This window comes from Balaenoptera physalus, assembly GCF_965194825.1.
Source record: "Balaenoptera physalus genome assembly, chromosome: 7".
In the NCBI taxonomy this organism is placed as follows: domain Eukaryota; kingdom Metazoa; phylum Chordata; class Mammalia; order Artiodactyla; family Balaenopteridae; genus Balaenoptera; species Balaenoptera physalus.
Genome location: NC_138886.1, coordinates 44,977,471 through 45,001,617, shown reverse-complemented (window position 1 = coordinate 45,001,617; position 24,147 = coordinate 44,977,471). Strand labels below are relative to the sequence as shown.

The 24,147-nt window shown below is 36.3% G+C and overlaps 1 protein-coding gene across 4 annotated transcripts in view; it reads right to left on the bottom strand.

The window, feature by feature from the left end:
* The window catches only part of TRPM6 (transient receptor potential cation channel subfamily M member 6), a 209,006-nt gene that overhangs the window by 180,048 nt on the left and 4,811 nt on the right, over nucleotides 1-24,147 (bottom strand). For all 4 annotated transcript variants that reach the window (XM_082470799.1, XM_082470801.1, XM_082470798.1 and 1 more), the window contains exon 2: nucleotides 22,680-22,825. The gene's annotated coding sequence lies outside the window, so the exon portion shown is untranslated. The remainder of the gene's footprint in view (nucleotides 1-22,679; nucleotides 22,826-24,147) is intronic.

Here is a 24,147-nt window from a genome sequence, read left to right as displayed (position 1 = left end):
ATGTGTATGTTTCTGTGTGAGATTCTGTCTGTATAGCTTTGTTTTCACCATTTGTCCTAGGGTTCGGTCCGTCCATTTTGTTTGTTTGTTTGTTTGTTTTTACTTAAAAAATTTTTTTCTTAATAAATTTTTTAATAATTTTTTTCTTATTTTAAAAAATTAAACAATTTTTTTCTTAATTTTTTCTTAATAATTTTTTTCTTATTTTTTTATTTTAAAAAAATTAAAAAAATTTTTTCTTAAAATATTTTGTTCTTAATATTTTTCTTCTTATTTTTTATTTTAAAAAATTAAGAAATTTATTTTAAAAAATTAAAATATTTTTATTTCTTAATAAATTTTTCTTAATAATTTTTTCTTATTTTTTATTATAATAGATTTATTTTATTTTATCTTTATTTTATTTTATTTTATACTCTTTCTTTCTTTCTATTTTTTCTCCCTTTTATTCTGAGCTGTGTGGATGGAAGGCTCTTGGTGCTCCACCCAGGCATCAGGGCTGTGCCTCTAAGGTGGGAGAGCCAACTTCAGGACACTGGTCCACAGGAGACCTCCCAGCTCCACGTAATACCAAATGGTGAAAATCTCTCAGAGATCTCCATCTCAACACCAAGACCCAGCTTCACTCAACGACCAGCAAGCTACAGTGCTGGACACCCTATGCCAAACAACTAGCAAGACAGGAACACAGCCCCATCCATTAGCAGAGAGGCTGCCTAAAATCATAATAAGGCCACAGACACCCCAAAACACACCACCAGACATGGACATGCCCACCAGAAAGACAAGATCCAGCCTCATCCACCAGAACACAGGCACTAGTCCCCTCCACCAGGAAGCCTACACAACCCACTGAACCAACCTTAGCCACTGGGGACAGATACCAAAAACAACAGGAACTACGAACCTGCAGCCTGTGAAAAGGAGACCCCAAACACAGTAAGATAAGCAAAATGAGAAGACAGAAAAACACACAGCAGATGAAGGAGCAAGGTAAAAACACACCAGACCTAACAAATGAAGAAGAAATAGGCAGTCTACCTGAAAAAGAATTCAGAATAATGATGGTAAAGATGATCCAAAATCTTGGAAATAGAATAGACAAAAATGCAAGAAACATTTAACAAAGACATAGAAGAATTAAAGAGGAACCAAGCAACAATGAAAAACACAATAAATGAAATTAAAAATACTCTAGAAGGGATCAATAGCAGAATAACTGAGGCAGAAGAACGGGTAACTGACCTGAAAGATAAAATAGTGGAAATAACTACTGCAGAGCCGAATAAAGAAAAAAGAATGAAAAGAACTGAGGACAGTCTCAGAGACCTCTGGGACAACATTAAACGCACCAACATTCGAATTATAGGGGTCCCAGAAGAAGAAGAAAAAAAGAAAGGGACTGAGAAAATATTTGAAGAGATTATAGTTGAAAACTTCCCTAATATGGGAAAGGAAATAGTTAATCAAGTCCTGGAAGCACAGAGAGTCCCATACAGGATAAATCCAAGGGGAAACACGCCAAGACACATATTAATCAAACTGTCAAATATTAAATATAAAGAAAACATATTAAAAGCAGCAAGGGAAAAAAAACAAATAACACACAAGGGAATCCCCATAAGGTTAACAGCTGATCTTTCAGCAGAAACTCTGCAAGCCAGAAGGGAGTGGCAGGATATACTTAAAGTCATGAAGGAGAAAAACCTACAACCAAGATTACTCTACCCAGCAAGGATCTCATTCAGATTTGATGGAGAAATTAAAACCTTTACAGACAAGCAAAAGCCAAGAGAGTTCAGCACCACCAAACCAGATTTACAACAAATGCTAAAGGAACTTCTCTAGGCAAGAAACACAAGAGAAGGAAAACACCTACAATAACAAACCCAAAACATTTAAGAAAATGGGAATAGGAACATACATATCGATAACTACCTTAAATGTAAATGGATTAAATGCTCCCACCAAAAGACACAGACTGGCTGAATGGATACAAAAGCAAGACCCATATAGATGCTGTCTACAAGAGACCCACTTCAGACCCAGGGACACATACAGACTGAAAGTGAGGGGATGGAAAAAGATATTCCATGCAAATGGAAGTCAAAAGAAAGCTGGAGTAGCAATTCTCATATCAGACAAAATAGACTTTAAAATAAAGACTACTACAAGAGACAAAGAAGGAAAGTATATAATGATCAAGGGATCGATCCAAGAAGAAGGTATAACAATTGTAAATATTTATGCACCCAACATAGGAGCACCTCAATACATAAGGCAAATACTAACAGCCATAAAAGGGGAAATCGACAGTAACACAATCATAGTAGGGGACTTTAACACCCCACTTTCACCAATGGACAGATCATCCAAAATGAAAATAAATAAGGAAACACAAGCTTTAAATGATACATTAAACAAGATGGACTTAATTGATATTTATAGGACATTCCACCCAAAAACAACAGAATACACATTTTTCTCAAGTGCTCATAGAACATTCTCCAGGATAGATCATATCTTGGGTCACAAATCAAGCCTTGGTAAATTTAAGAAAATTGAAATCGTATCAAGTATCTTTTCCGACCACAACGCTATGAGGCTAGATATCAATTACAGGAAAAGATCTGTAAAAAATACAAACACATGGAGGCTACACAATACATTACTTAATAACGAAGTGATCACTGAAGAAATCAAAGGGGAAATCAAAAAATACCTAGAAACAAATGACAATGGAGACACGACGACCCAAAACCTATGGGATGCAGCAAAAGCAGTTCTAAGAGGGAAGTTTATAGCAATACAAGCCTACCTCAAGAAACAGGAAACATCTCGAATAAACAACCTAACCTTGCACCTAAAGCACTTAGAGAAAGAAGAACAAAAAAACCCCAAAGATAGCAGAAGGAAAGAAATCATAAAGATCAGATCAGAAATAAATGAAAAAGAAATGAAGGAAACAATAGCAAAGATCAATAAAACTAAAAGCCAGTTCTTTGAGAAGATAAACAAAATTGATAAACCATTAGCCAGACTCATCAAGAAAAAATGGGAGAAGACTCAAATCAATAGAATTAGAAATGAAAAAGGAGAAGTAACCACTGACACTGCAGAAATACAAACGATCATAAGAGATTACTACAAGCAACTCTATGCCAATAAAATGGACAACCTGGAAGAAATGGACAAATTCTTATATATGCACAACCTGCCGATACCGAACCAGGAAGAAATAGAAAATATGAACAGACCAATCACAAGCACTGAATTGAAACTGTGATTAAAAATCTTCCAACAAACAAAAGCACAGGACCAGATGGCTTCACAGGCGAATTCGTTCAATCATTTAGAGAAGAGCTAACACCTATCCTTCTCAAACTCTTCCAAAATATTGCAGAGGGAGGAACACTCCCCAACTCATTCTACGAGGCCACCATCACCCTGATACCAAAACCAGACAAAGATGTCACAAAGAAAGAAAACTACAGGCCAATATCACTGATGAACAAAGGTGCAAAAATCCTCAACAAAATACTAGCAACCAGAATCCAACAGCACATTAAAAGGATCATACACCATGATGAAGTGGGGTTTACTCCAGGAATGCAAGGATTCTTCAATATACACAAATCAATCAACGTGATACACCATATTAACAAATTGAAGGAGAAAAACCATATGATCATCTCAATAGATGCAGAAAAAGCTTTCGACAAAATTCAACACCCATTTATGATAAAAGCCCTGCAGAAAGTAGGCATAGAGGGAACTTTCCTCAACATAATAAACGCCATATATGACAAACCCACAGCCAACATTGTCCTCAATGGTGAAAAACTGAAACCATTTCCACTAAGATCAGGAACAAGACAAGGTTGCCCACTCTCACCACTATTATTCAACATAGTTTTGGAAGTGTTAGCCACAGCATTCAGAGAAGAAAAAGAAATAAAAGGAATCCAAATCGGAAAAGAAGAAGTAAAGCTGTCACTGTTTGCAGATGACATGATACTATACATAGAGAATCCTAAAGATGCCACCAGAAAACTACTAGAGCTAATCAATGAATTTGGTAAAGTAGCAGGATACAAAATTAATGCACAGAAATCTCTTGCATTCCTATACACTAATGATGAAAAATCTGAAAGTGAAATTAAGAAAACACTCCCGTTTACCACTGCAACAAAAAGAATAAAATACCTAGGAATAAACCTACCTAAGGACACAAAAGACCTGTATGCAGAAAAGTATAAGACACTGATGAAAGAAATTAAAGATGATACAAATAGATGGAGAGATATACCATGTTCTTGGATTGGAAGAATCAACATTGTGAAAATGACTCTACTACCCAAAGCAATCTACAGATTCAATGCAATCCCTATCAAACTACCACTGGCATTTTTCACAGAACTAGAACAAAAAATTTCACAATTTGTATGGAAACACAAAAGATCCCGAATAGCCAAAGCAATCTTGAGAACGAAATATGGAGCTGGAGGAATCAGGCTCCCCGACTTCAGACTATACTACAAAGCTACAGTAATCAAGACAGTTTGGTACTGGCATAAAAACAGAAACATAGATCAATGGAACAGGATAGAAAGCCCAGAGATAAACCCACCAACATATGGCCACTTTATCTTTGATAAAGGAGGCAAGCATATACAGCGGAGAAAAGACAACCTCTTCAATAAATGCTGCTGGGAAAACTGGACAGGTACATGTAAAAGTATGAAATTAGAACACTCCCTAACACCATACACAAAAATAAACTCAAAATGTATTAAAGACCTAAATGTAAGGCCAGACACTATCAAACTCTTAGAGGAAACCATAGGCAGAACACTCTATGACATAAATCACAGCAAGATCCTTTCTGACCCAGCTCCTAGAGAAATGGAAATAAAAACAAAAATAAACAAATGGGACCTAATGAAACTTAAAAGCTTTTGCACAGCAAAGGAAACCATAAACAAGACCAAAAGACAACCCTCAGAATGGGAGAAAATATTTGCAAATGAAACAACTGACAAAGGATTAATCTCCAAGATTTACAAGCAGCTCATGCAGCTCAATAACAAAAAAACAAACAACCCAATCCAAAAATGGGCAGAAGACCTAAATAGACATTTCTCCAAAGAAGATATACAGATTGCCAACAGACACATGAAAGAATGCTCAACATCATTAATCATTAGAGAAATGCAAATCAAAACTACAATGAGATATCATCTCAAACCGGTCAGAATGGCCATCATCAAAAAATCTAGAAACAATAAATGCTGGAGAGGGTGTGGAGAAAAGGGAACCCTCTTGCACTGTTGGTGGGAATGTAAATTGATAACAGCCACTATGGAGAGCAGTATGGAGGTTCCTTAAAAAACTAAAAATAGAACTACCATACGACCCAGCAATCCCACTACTGGGCATATACCCTGAGAAAACCATAATTCAAAAACAGTCATGTACCAAAATGTTCATTGCAGCTCTATTTACAATAGCCAGGACATGGAAGCAACCTAAGTGTCCATCATCGGATGAATGGATAAAGAAGATGTGGCACATATATACAATGGAATATTACTCAGCCATAAAAAGAAACGAAATGGAGTTATCTGTAGTGAGGTGGATGGAGTTAGAGTCTGTCATACAGAGTGAAGTAAGTCAGAAAGAGAAAAGCAAATACAGTATGCTAACACATATACATGGAATCTAAGGAAAAAGAAAAAACAAAAGGTCATGAAGAACCTAGTGGCAAGACAGGAATAAAGACCCAGACCTACTAGAGAATGCACTTAAGGATATGGAGAGGGGGAAGGGTAAGATGAATAGAAATAGAAACCCAAATAGAAACCCCTCTCCCCATCCTTGGTTTGAGAGATGCTACACTCTCTTCCCCTGTCTCTGACTCCCCTTCTTCTGCCTCCTACCCTTTCTATAGTTTTAAAGAGGCAGTGGTCCTAGGTATGTGGCCAGAGTCTTCTTTCTGTCTTCTCCCTCAATATCTCAATTACTCTTTTTGCTTCAATGGGCACCTCCAGGCAAATGACTCTGAAATCTAATACTTCAGCCCCAAGTCTTCTCCAGCCTGAGATTTCCTGACTACCTGCTGAACATTTGCAGCCACCGCCAAGTTCAGTTCAACAATACTAAACTGGCCTTGCACTCATTCTCAGAATTCCCATTCTTACTTCTCTATTTCTAGCAATGGTCCATTATTGTCTCTCTTACCAAGGTCTGAAACTTCAGTGCCATGTTTTATCTAACTCTCTCTCTGTCTCAGGGTCCTTTCCCACTCACTAGTATATCTAATCATTGCCTAAGTTTTATGGGGGTTTTTTCCCTTCATTAAAAAAACTCTTGGGGGAGGGACTTCCCTGGTGGTCCAGGGGGTAAGACTCCATGCTCCCAATGCAGGGGACCCAGGTTTGATCCCTGGTCGGGGAACTAAGATCCCACATGCATGCCACCACTAAGAAGCCCACAGGCCACAACTAAGAGAAGTCCGCATGCTGCAACTAAAAGATCCTACATGCCGCAAGGAAGATCCCACGTGCCACAACTAAGACCCGGTGCAGCCAAAATAAACAAATAAAAATAAATGATATAAATAAAATAAATATTAAAAAAAAAAAAAACTCTTGGGGGAATTCCCTGGCGGTCCAGTGGTTAGGGCTCCGTGCTTCCACTGCAGGGGGCATGGGTTCGATCCTTGGTCAGGGAACTAAGATCCCCCATGCTGTGTATGGCGCGGCCAACAAAACAAAACAAAAAACTCTTGGGAGGGAGAGGGAAAAACTGAAGTTGCTGGAGACAAAAAAAAAAGTCAAAGGAGGAGATGAGAAGGAGGGGATCGAGGATTTGGAGGGAAGTATTAGTCTTAAACAAGAAGGGCAATGCTTAAGATCAGAGAACATAGATAAACAAAGACAAGTATAGGTATGAATAAGTGTATGGGGGTATGTGGGAAAAGAATGAGTACTGAAGGACAACATACATTGTAGCCTAGGAAGAGAATGGTTATGAAGAATTAAGGACATGGGAATTTCAAGATGAAATAATTAATAGCATATCTTGGCACAAAGATGCCAAGGAACATGAAGAATGATAGAGGATCACTAGATTTGCAAAACCATCCATTGGTGTCATACAGGAGTGTATTTTTAGGAGAATGGTGATGATAGAAGCCTGATTATAAGGGTGAAAAAAGAAAAGAGATATAAAGACAAATAAAGGGATATAAATAACAGGAAAACAAAACAAAACTCTGGAATTCCCTGGCAGTCCAGTGGTTAGGACTTGGCGCTTTCACTGTCGTGGCCCCGTTTCAATCCCTGGTCAGGGAACTAAAATCTAAGGTCTCGCAAGCTGCTCAGCCAAAGACAAAAACAAAAAAACTCTTGCCTCCATTCCTTCTTTTTTTAAATTATTTTTCACTCCTACTGTCATTAGCCTACTTCAGCCATTCAGCCCCAAACTTCTGGGTAATTGGGGTTATTGTAATTTCCTCCTGGTTGGTATCCTTCTCTCTTCTCTATCTCTTTGCTACCAAATAAAATTTCCACAGAGCATCACTTCAGTAGTATCCTTCCCCTGATCAATAAGCTTCAACAACAGTATTTCATAGTTTAGATGAGGGTTCCTCAAACTTCAGTGTGCACATGAATCACCTGGGGCTCTTCCTAAACTGCAGATTGAGATTCAACTGGTCTGGAGTGAGGCCTGAGACTCTGCATTTCTAGGTCCCAGGTGATGTGGCTGCTCCTGGTCCATGGACCACATGTTGAAGGTTTATGACCTTGGTCATGTCCAAGTTACATTCTCCTCATCTATCACATGGGGAGACTAATAGCTAATAACAGGCCACCCTGCCCTCACCCTTGTCCTATTCAGTCTATTCTCAATAAAGCAGAACAATTTTGTTATATGTAAGTCTGATCATGTCACTTCTCTGATCAAGATTCCAATGCCTTCCTTCTCAGGCAAAAAGAAAGTCCTCACAATGGCCTGCAAGGCCTACATGATCTCACCCACCCTTTCCCACCTGACTGCATCTGACTGCATCTCCCTGCACTCTCCTTCTTGCTCACTCTATTCCAGCCGCACTGCTTTCCTTGTTTATAGAACACAACAAGCTCCTTCCTCTAGGCTTTTGTTCTCATCTTTTCTTCTGCCTAGAATGTTTTCCTCCAGACAGTTGGACAGCTTGATCCTTCACTTCCTTTAAGCTTGGACTCAAAGGTCATTCTCTCACTGATATCTTCCTCAGCCCACTATCTAAAACTGCAAACATCTCTCCTTCATCACCATTTCCTCACATCCCCTTCCTTGCTCTATTTTTCTAAGGAACATTTATCCATATCTAGTATACCAAATATTTTCCTTGTATAATGTAAGCTCCAGAAAGGTGTAGATTCTTGTCTGCTTCATTTAACTATTCATAGATTTCTGTTTCTTTTAGTTGATTCCCCAACACCTAGAAAACTGCCTGGAACATAATAGGTATATTAATAAATATTTGTTAATTGAATGAGGAATGAATGTATGAATGATAGTATCCACTTCTAGGATTATTATGAGGATAAATAAGATAACACACATGAAGCATTTAACACAGTACTTGACCAATTTCATAGAAACAGAATAAAATGGTTGCCAGGTACTGGGGCGGAGAGGAAAATGGGTGATATAGGTTAAATGGGCACACGTTTTCAGCTCTAAGAAGTATGAGGATCTAATTTACAGCATAGTGACTATAGTTATTAATATGATATTATGCATCTAAAACTTGCTGAGGGTAGATCTTAAGTATTCTATTCTCACCACACACACAAAAGAGTTACCTATGTTAACTATGTGAGGTGTTATAATTAACTATATGTTAACTATCTTGATAATCATTCTATGTATGTATACCAAATCATCATGTTGTACACTTTAAATATTTACAATTATACTTGTCAATTCTTCCTCAGTAAAGTTTAAAAAATACAGTGCTTGAAATATAGATACCAAATCATCATGTTGTACACTTTAAATATATACAACTATACTTATATATATGTATAATATATATATATGTATACCAAATCATCATGTTGTACACTTTAAATATATACAATTATACTTGTCAATTATTCCTCAGTAAAGTTTAAAAAATACAGTGCTTGAAATATAGAACCATAATTCTTTGATTCTAACTCAATTGTCCATCAACAGTAAAATGGAAAAATAAATTGTGGTAAATTCATACAGTGGAATTCTTTGAAGCCATGAAAATAAACAGCTACATGTAATAGTATGGATAAATCTAAGTAACATAATGTTGAGTGAAAGAAGCCAACAAATAAGGAAATAACATATATTTGTGTGTGTGTTTGTTTAACGATGGGCAAAACCTAATCTGGAGTGGAAGAATTTTTTTTTTTTTTTCTGCTGGGCCGTGCGGCTTGCAGGATTCTCACTTCCTCAACCAGGGACTGAACCCAGGCCATGGCAGTGAAAGCCTGGAATCCTAACCACTAGGCCACCAGGGTACTCCCTGGAGTGATAGAATTTAAAATATTAGTTACCTTTGATGGTGGGACAAGAATGACCGAAGATGCATAAAGTAGGCATCTGAGGTGCTGATTATGTTTTATATCTTGATCTGTGTGGTGCTTACACAGCTGTATTTACTGTGTAAGAATTCAGTGAGTTCCACACTTATGTGTGCACTCTCTGTATGTTACATTTCAATAAAAACACTTCCTTTAAAAAAGAGAAAATAGTCTTTAGACTAGGAAACACAAAGCAAAATTAAGGTAAGAGAAATTAATCAGAATTTCATGTAATAAATGTCTAGACCATCAGTCTTCTCTTTACTTGCCAATTAGAGCACACTCAGTCAGCATTTTCCTTCCAGACAGGAGGTTAGAAGATTCTTCCCTGGGAACTCTGACTAGTTGGAAGAAAAGACCTATAAGTATTAATATTAGGAGTTCCTCAAAATAAGGCATAGCCGGACCACTGTCTAATGAAGGTGCCAGTTGACAGGCTTCACACATGCACAGAGCATGTAATAAGCTTTTTACTATCCAAATCTTAAATATGAACACATAGCTAAGGGCTACTGGATATTTAAAAAAATATTTAATAGGAGTAAAAGGAGAAAAAATTTTCAAAAAAGAAATCATTCCTACACTTATCAAGTTAGGATCATATTACATCCATGAACAAGAATAGGATTGTTATTTTGAAGGGAACAGTGTGAGAACAAGCAAAAGCTCTTAAAAATTAAAAGTATGGTAGGAGAAATAAAAAAAACTCTACAGAATGGTTGGAAGATAAAATTGAAAAAAATCTTCCAGAAAGTAGGACAAAAAGACAATGATATAAAAAATAGGATGGAAAAGCTAATTAATAGACCAGTTTGAGAAGTCCAAGATAGAGAGAAGAGAAAATCCAGAGTCAAGGATATTATCAAAGAATAGATTTTTTAAAAATTACCTAGAATACAAGAACCTAAATTTCCAGACAGAATGAGCACCTAACACAAAGAATGAAATGAGAGTCAAACTGCTGTGAAATTCGACAACAGTGGCAACGAATAAAAACTCCTACAAGCTTTCAACAGAAAAACGTCATACAAAAACTGATGAATCAGGACTTCCCTGGTGGTGCAGTGGTTAAGAATCCGCCTGCCAATGCAGGGGACACGGGTTCCCACATGCCATGGAGCAACTAAGCCCGTGCGCCACAGCTACTGCCTAGAGCCCTAGCGCTGCAACTACTGAAGCCCGTGTGCTCTAGGGCCCGTGTGCTGCAACTACTGAGCCTGCGTGCTGCAGCTACTGAAGCCCGAGTGCCCAGAGCCCATGCTCTGCAACAAGAGAAGCCACCGCAGTGAGAAGCCCACACACTTCTATGAAGAGTAGCCCCCGCTGGCTGCAACTATGACCCAACGCAGCCAAAAAAAAAAAAAAATGATGAATCAGAAGAACATTGGGGGAATTCCCTGGCAGTCCAGTGGTTAGTACTCAGAACTTTCACTGCCGTGGCCCAGGTTCAATCCTTGGTCTGGGAACTAAGATCCCGCAAGCTGTGCTGTGTGGCCAAAAAAAAAAAGAAAGAAAAGAAGAAGAAGTTGGGAAGTCTAACTCCAATGCTGGTGCAACTGTCCAAGGATCTTAGAGAACCATAACCCTTCAATATTTCTGCTGTGCAACGTTTAGTATGTAATTTCTGACTTCACTGTTACAAGATGGCTGCTGCCCAACCACATAAAAGACATATGACTATGTTAATTAATTAACAAAGGCTAAAATTTAAGAGCAATCCCTAATAAAATATCTATTTGAGTTTTCTAGGTATGATATTTTAAAAATCTACATAGAGGTCATTTTCTCTTTTCTTCTCCATGTTTGGCTGATTATTTTAGTTTCTGAACCATTAGCTAGAATCTCCAGAAAATTTTTTAAATAAAATAGTGATAATGGACATTATTTGCTGTTCTTAATTTTTCCAGAAATTGATTCAGTAATTCACTGTTTTTATTTCATTTTCTTACTGTATTTGTAGGACTGCCAAAACAATGTTGAATAATGAGGATAGTAGTGTACCTTTTTATATTGTCTTGATTTTACTAAAAAAATGCTTCAGCATTTTATTACTCAGCATGATATTTATCACTTTTAAGGAGTTTTTTTTTATTTGTGTTTTATTTAGAATAATGCCTAAAAGGTTCTGAGAGGGAAAAAGTGAGACTTAAGAATATTATAGCCAGTCAAGCTTTGTTGAAATGTAAAGGCAATGGGCAGACAATGTCCACCATGCAAGAGCTGAAGGACTATAGAAATTGAGCACTCTTCTTGAAAAAATTCCTTAATTATAAATTCAAGACTATCAAAAATGAAAAATTTTATACCAGCCAAGATGTAATACAAATATAAGAATAAGGCATAGGCACTCTTGAATAAGCAAAGCAACACATATAAAAATAAACTTTAAAGAAAAACTATACAGCAATGAAATCAGCCAACCAGAAGATAACTTTTTTAAATCCTCTAAAATGAATGGGGTATGGTAAAAAATATGTTAACAAGCATCTATGGCAATTATGTGTAGAACTAAAAGTAAATAAACATGGAATTATGATTACAGAGGGAAAATAAATGTTTTTAAGCTGACAAAGTAAAAATAATGTAAGTAACAAAAGTTAGAAGAAGGGAAATAGAAAAAAATATGAGAATATTAATTTCCTTGTCTTTTAGTAAAGAAAATCAATCAATATGATCTAAAACTGAGGGAATTCCCTGGGGGTCCAGTGGTTGGGACTCTGCTCTTCCACTACAGGGGGCCCGAGTTCCATCCCTGGTTGGGAAACTAGGATCACGCAAGTGGCATGGCGAGGCCAAAAATAATTAAATAAGTAAGTAAATAAGTAAATAAATAAAATTGAAACATGTAGGTCATGTAGAATTCTTCATGATCTTTCCTTTTTAACTTTTGATAATTTTTTTAAAATTAATTTATTTATTTAATTTATTTATTTTTGGCTGCGTTGGGTCTTCCTTGCTGCGTGTGTGCTTTCTCCAGTTGCGGTGAGCGGGGGCTACTCTTCGTTGCGGTGCGTGGGCTTCTCATTGCGGTGGCTTCTCTTGTTGCAGAGCACGGGCTCTAGGCGCGCGGGCTTCAGTAGTTGGGGCATGAGGACTCAGTAGTTGTGGCTTTTGGGCTCTAGAGCGCAGGCTCAGTAGTTGTGGCACACGGGCTTCATTGCTCCGCGGCGTGTGGGAACTTCCCGGACCAGGGCTTGAACCCTTGTCCCCTGCGTTGGCAGGCGGATTCTTAACCACTGTGCCAGCAGGGAAGCCCTGATAATTTATTATTTGCTAAAATATTTAGCGGTGAAGAAACATTTACCTGATGTTTAGCAATTTCTTCTGTTTTACTTCAATTTCTTCTATTAAATTCAAGTAAAACTGCATGTAATACTTTTCATGGTGCCATTTTATAAACCTACTTCTGTCTACCTTTCCTCTACCCACCAATGTATTTCCATCCATCAATTCCTCTATCCATCAAGAGGTGCTAGATATGATGCTCACTTAGTGTTGTCAAACATTACTTCTAAGTGGTAGTGGTAGCATTTTACATTCTTCTTTGCATTTACCTGCATTGCTTAAATTCCTATGAGCATACTTCATTTTAATAAAGTCAAAGCCTTTAAATTTTAAAATACTTGGGAATTTCAAGCACACAGCAAGGTCACAAAAGAAGAGTGTGTTAACAGATGTAGAGAACAAATGTATGGATACCAAGGGGGGAAAGTGGGGAGATGAATTGGGAGATTGGGATTGACATATATACACTACTAGGTATAAAATAGATGACTAATGTGCTACTGTATAGCACAGGGAACTCTACTCAATGCTCTGTGGTGACCTAAATGAGAAGGAAATCCAAAAAAGAGGGGATATATGTATACATATAGCTGATTCACTTTGCTGTATGGCAGAAACTAACACAGCATTGTAAAGCAACTATACTCCAATAAAAATTAATTTAAAAAAAAGAAGAGTGTGTTAAAACAACTCAAGAGTTTTCTAAAAACAATGTGAATTTGAAAAAAATTAAATGTATATTCAGCCATGTCCCTGAATTTCTTTGATTAAATAAAGCAATAATGGTGAATTCAAATATATATATAAGAAAAATCAAGCTAAAACTATGATTGTCTCTGGAAACAGGATTTTAATTTTTTCTGTATCTTCATGCCTTCATGAATTTCCAAAATGGGCACATATTACTTATATAGTCAGAAAAAGAATATATGTGTTTTAAATATAGATTTATCATTTATAGATGATAGATTTAGCTATGTACAGTTAGAGAGTCATGTACTGGGTTAACATCTTTGCCTGTAAGACTTTACAGCTGCTTGTTTAACAATGAAACACAGTGATCAAATGATGCCTGTAAAGCTTAGAGTTAGAATTCTATTAGACATTATTGAATACACCCACACTTTTGCACCTGCAGTTTTACAAGCTCAAGTTAGAAAACCTATCATATTAGAAAAATAAAAATATTTTCAAATTTTAATAAGCATTATAAAATTATATAATAATGCCCTTTGTAATTCTAACTACCACCTTTCATCTAAAGGTCAAGCCAGTATATTTTAAAGAGTTGATTAAAAATATTGTGCTACTTATATGAAAAGCAATACTATTTTTAAAAGTCCAGGTGTTCAAAAGACTCATTAAGCCTTAGAAATACCCAAATAAAATATTCAGGAGTAATAATGATTACAGCATCACTCTATCTTGGACTAAAAAACAAAACCAAAACAAAATAGACACACAAAAACCAGAATTAGCTTATTGTAAGAAAAAAAAAAACAACATTTATATCTATTCAATCTATTCTAGTAGATTAGAGGGGGATATCTATTTCTATCTTTTTGTACATTATCATTTTAATATATTGTTAGATTTATTTGTGAATATTTTCTAGAGGATTTTTGTGTTTAGCTTCATGAGGGGTACTGATCTATCGATTTTTTTTTTTTTTGTAATTATTTGTCTGGATTTGGTAGCAGGGTAATGCTGGCCTCATAAAATGAATTGGAAAGTGTTCTCTCCTCTTTTATTTTTCTGAAAGAGATTATATTATTTCTTCCTTAACTGTCTGGTAGATTCCCCAGTGAAACCATGTTAAGTCTGGAGTTTTAAAGAATTAACTAGGAGTTTAATTTTTTTAATAGATATAGGACTATTCAGGTTACCTATTTTCTCTTGACTGAGCCTCGGTAGATTATGCCTTTGAATAACTTGGTCCATTTCATCAAATTTGTGAAACGTACAGGAATAAAGTTGTTCATAATATCTGAGACTACGATGACACAAGTAAATTATGTGTTTTGATACATACAGGTCACAGAGGCTCTGCTTGCTCGTTTTTCTCCTTGTTTTTCAGACTGGAGAATCTCTATTGATTTATCTTCAAGTTCACTGATTCTTTCCTCCGTCATCTCTATTCTGTTCCTTAGCACATTTACTGAATCTTCTACTTCAGATATCTTATTTTTCTCTTCTAAAATGTACATTTCTTTCTTTTCTTACCATTTATATTTCTCTTCTGAGAAATTCTATATTTTCATTAAGTTCATTTTCTTTATGGAACATAATTTTAATAACTGCTTTAAAAGCACTGAAAATTTGGAGGAAGGGATCAAGATGGCAGAGTAGGAGAAGGTGGACCTCACCTCCCCTCAGGAACACATCAAATGTATATCTATATGTGTAACAGTTATCACTGAAAACTTCAAATTGGCAGCAGAACTCCTGTACAACCAAGACTGTAAGAAAGATACACATATAATCAGGTACTAGGGGAAGAAAAGTGTGATTGGTTTGAGACCTGTGTCCCTGGGAGGGGACTCAAAGAAAAAGGAAAATTACATGGGCAGATACCCTCCCTGATGAGTGAGTGGTTTGAGCCAGATTTGGGGCCCCAATTCTGGGGTTCTATGTGAAGGAGACAGCTGCCTGGACTAGTTTGAGGACCACTGAGACAAACAGAAAGGCTGTGGGAAGACTGGACTCTGATTGTGAGGAGCATGTGTGCACTGGCTTGCTCATGAGGCAGAGCACAGAGAGGTCTGCTCTAGTGGCTGTTGGGTTTCTCATTACCACATCATTGTGTGCCCCAGCCCAAGCTGAGCGAACACTCCAGCCTCATTCACTCCATGCCACGGCACAGCACTAGATCTGGGGTGCCCACAACCGGGGAAAATACTCAACTATGGGACACAGAGGTGACCTGGGCCCAGGGTGGAGCCTGAGTAGGGTGGCGGCAGCCACTGTTGGTGCTTACTCAAGCAGTACCTCAGAAGACAGATCTCTGATGGTGGCTGCTCCACCACAGCTGACCTCCTGATACATGCTCAGAGTCCATGGGCCCTGCCAGCCATGTGGAGTCAGTCTACAATGGTGCAGTGATCAGCTGTGAGGGACAAAGAGGACTTGCACCCAAGGCTGCATCTGAGCAGAGCCACAGATGCCTGCACAGGCAGTACATCAGACCTCAGTTTGCACATGGGCCACACTTGCACTCCCCTCTGAGGCAAGGGCTCCAGTGTGGGAAGGGGTAAAAATCACACTTAAAAGCAACAGAGTCAGCTTGGGCCCAACCCTCAAGGCTTCAGCAACTTGGGATCAGACCCTACTCCCAACAGGGTGATGACAGCCACCGAGCAGAAAGGAAGTCCTGCCTCACAGCTGGCACCAGCTCTAGCCCCTCCATCTCTAGCCCCACAACCTACCAAGGTGATAGCTGCTAAGAAACCCTGAGGACAGACATGACTTGCATCCATGTCAAACCCAGCTCTTCCACCAAAGGCACTTGACAAATATAGTCTGCACAGGGATGCTCCCACATAAGAGCATTCCTTCAAGACCATAATAGGTAACTACTTCACCTAAGTTCTTAGAGGCAGAGAAAGTTAAGCAAAATGAAAAGTCAGAGGAACTACTCTCAATTGGAAGAACAAGAGAAAACACCTCTTGTTTTCTCATAAATAATGAAACAGAAATAAATAATTTACCAGATAAAGAATTCAAAACATTAGTAATAAAGATGTTAACTGAATTAGGGGAAAAATCAATGCAAAAAGTGAATATTTTAACAAAGTACTAGAAAATGTAAAAAAGACCCAATCAGAAATGAATAATTAAATAGCTGAAACACATTAGAAGGAATGAATAGCAGACTAAGTGATATAGAAGAACACATAAGTGATCTGGAAGATACAATAATGGAACTCACCCAATCACAACAGAAAAAAGAAAAACAAATTTAAAAATGAAAGCAATTAAAGATATCTCTGAGATAACATTAAGTATATCAACATTCATATTATAGGGGTCCTAGAAGAAGAAGAGAGAGAAAAAGGGATCAAAAATTTATTTGAAGAAACTATGGCTGAAAACTTCCCAAACCTGAAGAAGGAAACAGATATCCAGGTCCAGGAAGCACAGAGGATCTCAAATATTAACCCAAACAACCCACACCAAGATATATCATAATTAAAATGGCAAAAATTAAAGATAAAGAGAATTCTAAAGGCTGCAGGAGAAAAACAAAGAGTCATATACAAGGGAATCCCCATAAGGATATCAGTTGATTTCTCTGCAGAAACTTCACAGGCCAGAAGGAATGGCATGATATATGCAAACTGCTCAATGGTAAAACCCTGCAACCTAGGATACTCTACCCAGGAAGATTATCATTTAGAATAGAAGGAGAGATAAAGAACTTCTCTGACAACCAAAAACTAAAAGAGTTCCTCAATACTAACCCTACTCCAAAGTAAATGCTGAAGGGTCTTCTCTAAGGGGAAAAGAAGAAGAATCTATAGAATAGGGAAAAATCCCACCAGGAAAGGCAAATATATAGTAAGGTCTGAGGATCAACTACTTAATTAAGCCAGTATGTAGATTAAAAGTCAAAAAATTTAAAAAGCAACTACAACTCCAATAAACAATTAAAGGATAAGCATGAAGATGTAAAATATGACATCAAAAACACAAAATGTAAGAGAGGGGGGTAAAAAATGTAGATCTTTTAGAATGTGTTTGAACTTAAATGACTACCAGTTTAAAACAAGTAGACATAATTATAGGTCAACATATATGAACCACATGGTAAATCACAAATCAAAAACCTACAGTAGAAAAAGAAAACTAAAAAGAAAGGAACACAGCACTCTACTGAAGAAAATCACCAACAACAAAGGAGGAAACAAAAAGAAAAATGAACAGAGAAGAACTACAAAAACAACCAGAAAACAAGTAATAAAATGGCAATAAATACATATCTATCAATAATAGCTTTAAATGTCAATGGACTAAATGCTTGAATCAAAAGACATGGGGAGGCTGACTGGATTTTTAAAAAGACTCTTCAATATGCTGCCTACAAGAGAATCACTTTGAGGCTAAAGACACACAGACTGAAAGTAAGAGGACAGAAAAAGATATTTCATGCAAATTGAAATGAGAAGAAAGTGGAGGTAGCAATAATGACATCAAACAAAAGAAATTTTAAAACAAAGTCTAAACCAAAGACAAAGAAGGGCATAATATAATGATCAATACAAAAAGAGGATATTACACTCATTAACACATATGAACCCAATAAAGGAGCGCTTAAATATATAAAGCAAACACTAACAGACAGAAAAGGAAAACTGACAACTATACAATAATATTAGGGGATTTTAACACTCCACTTACATCAATGGACAGATTAGCCAAATAGAAAACAGTGGTCTTAAATGACACAATAGACAAGTTGGACTTAATCTACAGCTACAGAACATTACATCCAAAAACAGCAGAATACACATTGTTTTCAAGTGCACATGGAATGTTCTCCAGGAGAAATCAAATGGCAGACAAAAAAGTCTCAACAAATTTAAGAGGACAGAAATTATATCAAACATTTTTTCTGAACACAACAGTATGAAACTAGAAATTAGTTACATTAAAAGACATGGGAAAAGAACAAACACATGGAAACTAAACAACATGCTACTAAAAATCCAATGCTTAATGAAGAAATCAAAGAGGACATCAGAAAATACCTTCAGACAAATGAAAATGGAAACACAACACTCCAAAATGTATGTGATACAGCAAAAGCAGTTTTAAGAGGGAAGTTTATAGTGATGCAGGCCTTCTCCAAGAAACAAGAAAAATCTCAAATAAAAAACATAACCTACCATCTAAAGAAATGAGAAAAGGAAGAAAAAGCAAAGCCCAAAGTCAGCAGAAGCTAGGAAATAATAAAGATCAGAGAAGTAAATAAAATAGACATCCAAAAAAAACAATAGAAAATATCAATGAAGCCAAGAGCTGGTCTTTGAAAAGATAAACAAAACTGATAAACCTTTAGCCAGGCTCACCAAGAAGAAAAGAGAGAGGAACAAATAAACAAAATAAGAAATGAAAGAGGAGAAATTACAACCAATACCACAGAGATACAAAAAATCATAAGAGGATACTACCATCAGTTATATGCCAACAAATTAGACAGCCTAGAAGAAATGGATATATTTCTAGAAACATACAACCTGCCAAGACTAAATCAAGAAGAAACAAACAATTTGAACTGCTTGATCACTAGTAGTGAAATTGAGCTTGTAATTAAAAAACTTTCAGCAAACAATAGTCCAGGGTTGAACAGCTTCACAGAGGAATTCTACCAAATATAAAAAGAAGAACTTATACATATCCTTCTCAAACTATACCAAAAAAAAAAAAAAAATTGAAGAGGACAGAACACTCTCAAATTCATTCTATGAGGCCACCATTACCCTGATACCACAACCAGACAATGACACTACAAAAAGGAAAATCACAGGCTAATATTTTGATGATTATAAACAAAAAATACTCAACAAAATATCAGCAAACCAAATCCAACAAAAAGGATCACACACCATGACCAAATGGGATTTATTCCAGGGATGCAAGGATGGTTCAATTATCTGCAAATCAATCAATGTGATACACCACATTAACAAAAGAAAGGATAAAAACCACATGATCATCTCACTAGACACAAAAGAAGCATTTGACAAAATTCAACATCCTCTCATGATAAAAACTCTCATCAAAGTGGATACAGAGGGAATATATCTCAACATAATAAAGACCATTTATGAAAAACCTCAGCTAACATTATACTCAATGGTGAAAAGCTGAAATCCTTTCCTCTAAAATTGGGAACAAGACAGCAACATCCACTCTCCCCACACTTTTATTTAACATAGTATTGGAAGTCCTAGCCACAGCAATCAGACAAGAAAAAGAAATGAAAGGCAACCAAATTGGAAGGAAGAAGAAAAACTGTTTTCATCCCAATATTATTAGAACTAATAAATGAGTTCAGCAAAGTTGCAGGATACAAGATTAATATACAGAAATATGTTGCTTTTCTTTTTTTTTTAAGTTAATTCATTTATTTGTTTTTGGTGCGTTGGGTCCTTGTTGCTATGCGCGGGCCCTCTCTACTCTTCATTGCTGTGCGTGCACTTCTCACTGCGGTGGCCTCTCCCGTCGCGGAGCATGGGCTCTAGGCACGCGTGGGCTCAGTAGTCACGGCCTGTGGGCTCCAGAGTGCAGGCCCAGCAGCCAGGGCACACGGGCTTAGCCGCTCCGCAGCATGCGGGATCCTCCCAGACCAGGGATCGAACCCACGTCCCCCACACTGGCAGGCGGACCCTCACCACTGCCCCACCAGGGAAGTCCCTATGTTGTTTTCTACACACTAATAACTATGAACTATCAAATGAACTATCAGAAAGAGACAGCAGAAAAAATTCTATTTAAAATTGTTTATCAAAAGAATAAAATAACTAGGAATGAACTTAACCAAGGAGATGAAAAACCTATACTCTGAAAACTATAAGACACTGATGGAGAAAACTGAAGATGATACAAACAAATGGAAATGTATGCCATGTTCATGGACTGGAAGAATTAATATTGTTAAAATGTCCATACTACTCAAAGCTATCTACAGACATTTTTCAGAGAACTAGAACAGATAATCCTATAGATAATTATGGATAATCCATATGGAACCACAAAAGTTGCCAAAGCAACCTTGAGAAAAAAGAACAAATCTGGAGGTATCATACTCCCAGAGTTCAGACTATACTACAAAGCAACAGTAATCAAAACAGTATGGCCTGGCACAAAAACTGACACATAAAGCAATGGAAGAGAATAGAGAGCCCAGAAATAAACCCATGCACTTATGGACAATTAATCTACGAGCAAGGGGGCAAGAACATACAATGGATAGAAGACGATCTCTTCAATAAGTGGTGCTGGAAAAACTGGAGAGCTACATATAAAAGAATGAGATTCAAATATTTCCTCACACTATATACAATGATAAACTCAAAATGGACTAAAGAGCTAAATGTAAGACCTGAAACCATAAAACTCCTAGATGAGAACACTCTTTGACATAAATCATAGCAATATTTTTTAGACCTGTCTCCTAAGACAAAAGAAACAAAAGTAAAAATAAACAAATGGAACCTAATTAAACTTAAAAGTTTTTGCACAGCAAAGGAAACCATTAACAAAATGAAAAGACAGCCTACTGACTGGGAGAAAATAATTGCAAATGATATGACCAGCAAGCGGTTAATATCCAAAATATATAAACAGATCACCAACTCAATATTAAAAAAACAAACAAACAACCAACCAAAGAATGGGCAGAAGACCTGAATAGACATTTTCCCAAAGAAGACATACAGATGGCCAACAGGCACATGAAAATATGCTGAACATTGGTAATCATCAGGAAAATGCAAATCAAATTCTCAATGAGATTTCACCTCACACGTGTCAGAATGGCTATCATCAAAAAGTCTACAAATAATAAATATTGGAGAGGATGTGGAGAAAAGTGAACACTTATCCACTGTTGATGGTAATGTAAATTAGTGCAGGCACTATGGAAAACAATATAGAGGTTCCTCAAAAAAGTAAAAGTAGAACTACCATATGATCCAGCAACTCCACTCCTGGGAATATACACAGAAAAAACAATAACACTAATTCAAAAATATACATGCACCCCAGTGTTCATACCAGCACTATTTACAATAGCCAAGACATGGAAGCAACCTAAGTATCCATCAACAGACAAATGGATAAAGAAGATGTAGTATATATATGCAGTGGAATATTACTGAGGTATAAAAAAAGAATGAAATTTTGCTATTTGGAGCAATGTGGATGGACCTAGAGAATATTTTGCTTAGTGAAATAAGTCAGACAGAGAAAGAGAAAGACTTTATATTATCACTTATATGTTGAATCTAAAAAATAATACAAACGAATATATATATCAAAACAGAAACAGACTCACAGATATTGAAAACAAACTAGTGGTTACCAGAGGGGGAAGGGAAGGGGCGAGGGGAAAATTAGGGGTATGGGATTAAAAGATGCAAACTACTGTGTATAAAATAGATAAGCAACAAGGCTATATTATATAACATAGGGAATTATAGCCATTATCTTTTAATAACTTTTAATGGAGTATAATCTACTAAAATACTGAATCATTATGCTGTACACCTGAAACTAATATTGACTGTAAATCAACTATATTTCAATACAAAAATAACTTTCATAATTCTAACATCTGTCTCATCTTGGAATTGGCATCTGCTGATTACCTTTCCCTTGTAAATTGATCACATTTTCTTGATTGTTTGCATATTAAGTATTTTGGATTGTGTCCTGAATATTATGTTGTGAGATTCCGGGACTTTTTAAAATCCTCTAGAGGATGTTGATTTTTTTTTTAAAAGCAGGCACTCCGCCCAGTTAGGTTCAGACCATAAATTCTGTCTCTTCTGTAGGTACGGCTCTCAGGTCAGTTCAGTTTTCAAAGTCCTGGCTGTGCTGCTATGTGCCGGTCCCATGCATGCATCACTCAGACATCAGTGAAGAAATTGGGCAGAAGTTCATACTGTTGTTTAGTTCTCAAAGCCTTTGCTATATAGCTTTCAGTCTGTGCCATGCATGTGTACCTTAGGGATGAGCCCAGGATTAGTGCCAGTTTATATACAGAATTATGGGATCACTTACCCAGCTCTCTCATCTCCAGAATTCTCTCTCCTGCTCAAAGCAGCTCCCTTTCCTGGTCTTCTACCCAAAAAGTGAAGCTTCTCTCAGAATTTGAGCTGCCCATGCTGCCACTGCAGTTCTGCTGGGTGTTCACTCTTGGTTCATAGCTGGGGAAGAGTAAGAAATAAAACCAGAAAACTTAATGCTGTATGAGTTGCTTTGCCAAATTTGACGTCTGTTTCCAATCCAGTAATGCTTTCATTTAGTTTTCAGAGACCACAGGTATGTTTTAGCTAGAGTTTTTAGTTGTAATTAGTGGGAAAGAGAGAGTGTACTGAGTTTACTCCGCCTTGATCAACTCTTAAAGTCCTAATTTTTTTATTTTTAAGCATTTTTCTATATCATTAAAAATTCTTAACACTATTTTATTATTTCATTATCTTCTATTACACATTTAAATTACCCATCCATTCTCTTTAAAGCTATTTTTTATTTCTAATATTTTGCTATTACAAATAACATTACAAATAATAAGTGTGCATCTAATTTTCTGATTATTTCTTTAGGATAATTTTTAGACATAGAATTACCAGTTCAAATTATAATAAGGCTCTGAAAGCATATTATCAAATTGCTTTACAGAAAGGTGTTACTAAAACTAAAGCATTATCTGCAACTTTTGCCAATTTATATAGAAAAATATTATAGTATCTTGTTTTAAATTTAGGACCACAATTGATTAGAAATGTTTATTTTTTATACTCACGTATATTTTTTCTTTTATAAACTATTTTTTGTAGTTTAATGCATGTCCATTACTCATTTATTAGAATCATAGTTTTATAATAAATTTGTATGAATTATATATATAAATAAAGAAGAAATTACATGTCTACCTGCCCACTAGTGCAAAAATAAAAACAACAGATCAGAAATTAATGAGATTTTTACTTACAGGGGCAAGTGACAAAGTAGGAAAAATAGGGGAGTGAGAGTGGGGTAAAATATTTATGGGGAATGACTTCTCTGATGATACATTTTTGTATAGTTCTGACTTGTAGAACTATATGAATGTTTTACAAACTTATAAAATTAAAAGAACATAGATGGAAAGTCAAAACAAAATAGAAACAACTGAATCCAACTATATTACAAATAAATAACATAACCACTTTGAAGAGAGGGATGGGAAAATAGAATCAAATGAAGTAACTTTGGGAAACAATATTTTAATTGCATATCCAAAGACTAAAGACAAAAAGAAAAGTGTATACAAATATTTTGCTCTAATTAGCTGCCTACTTATTACAGAAGTATGGGTTAGCAGTTTACAAACTATGTTATATGTATTTGAGGACTGAGTAAATAAATATACTGTGGATGAAAAGCCTCATTTTCTCACAGTTGGAGAAAGGAGTTACAAATAAGGAAAGATGGGAAGATAAAATGAACCCTGTCATGTTTATCAGTATGAATTCAAGTGTTTTTA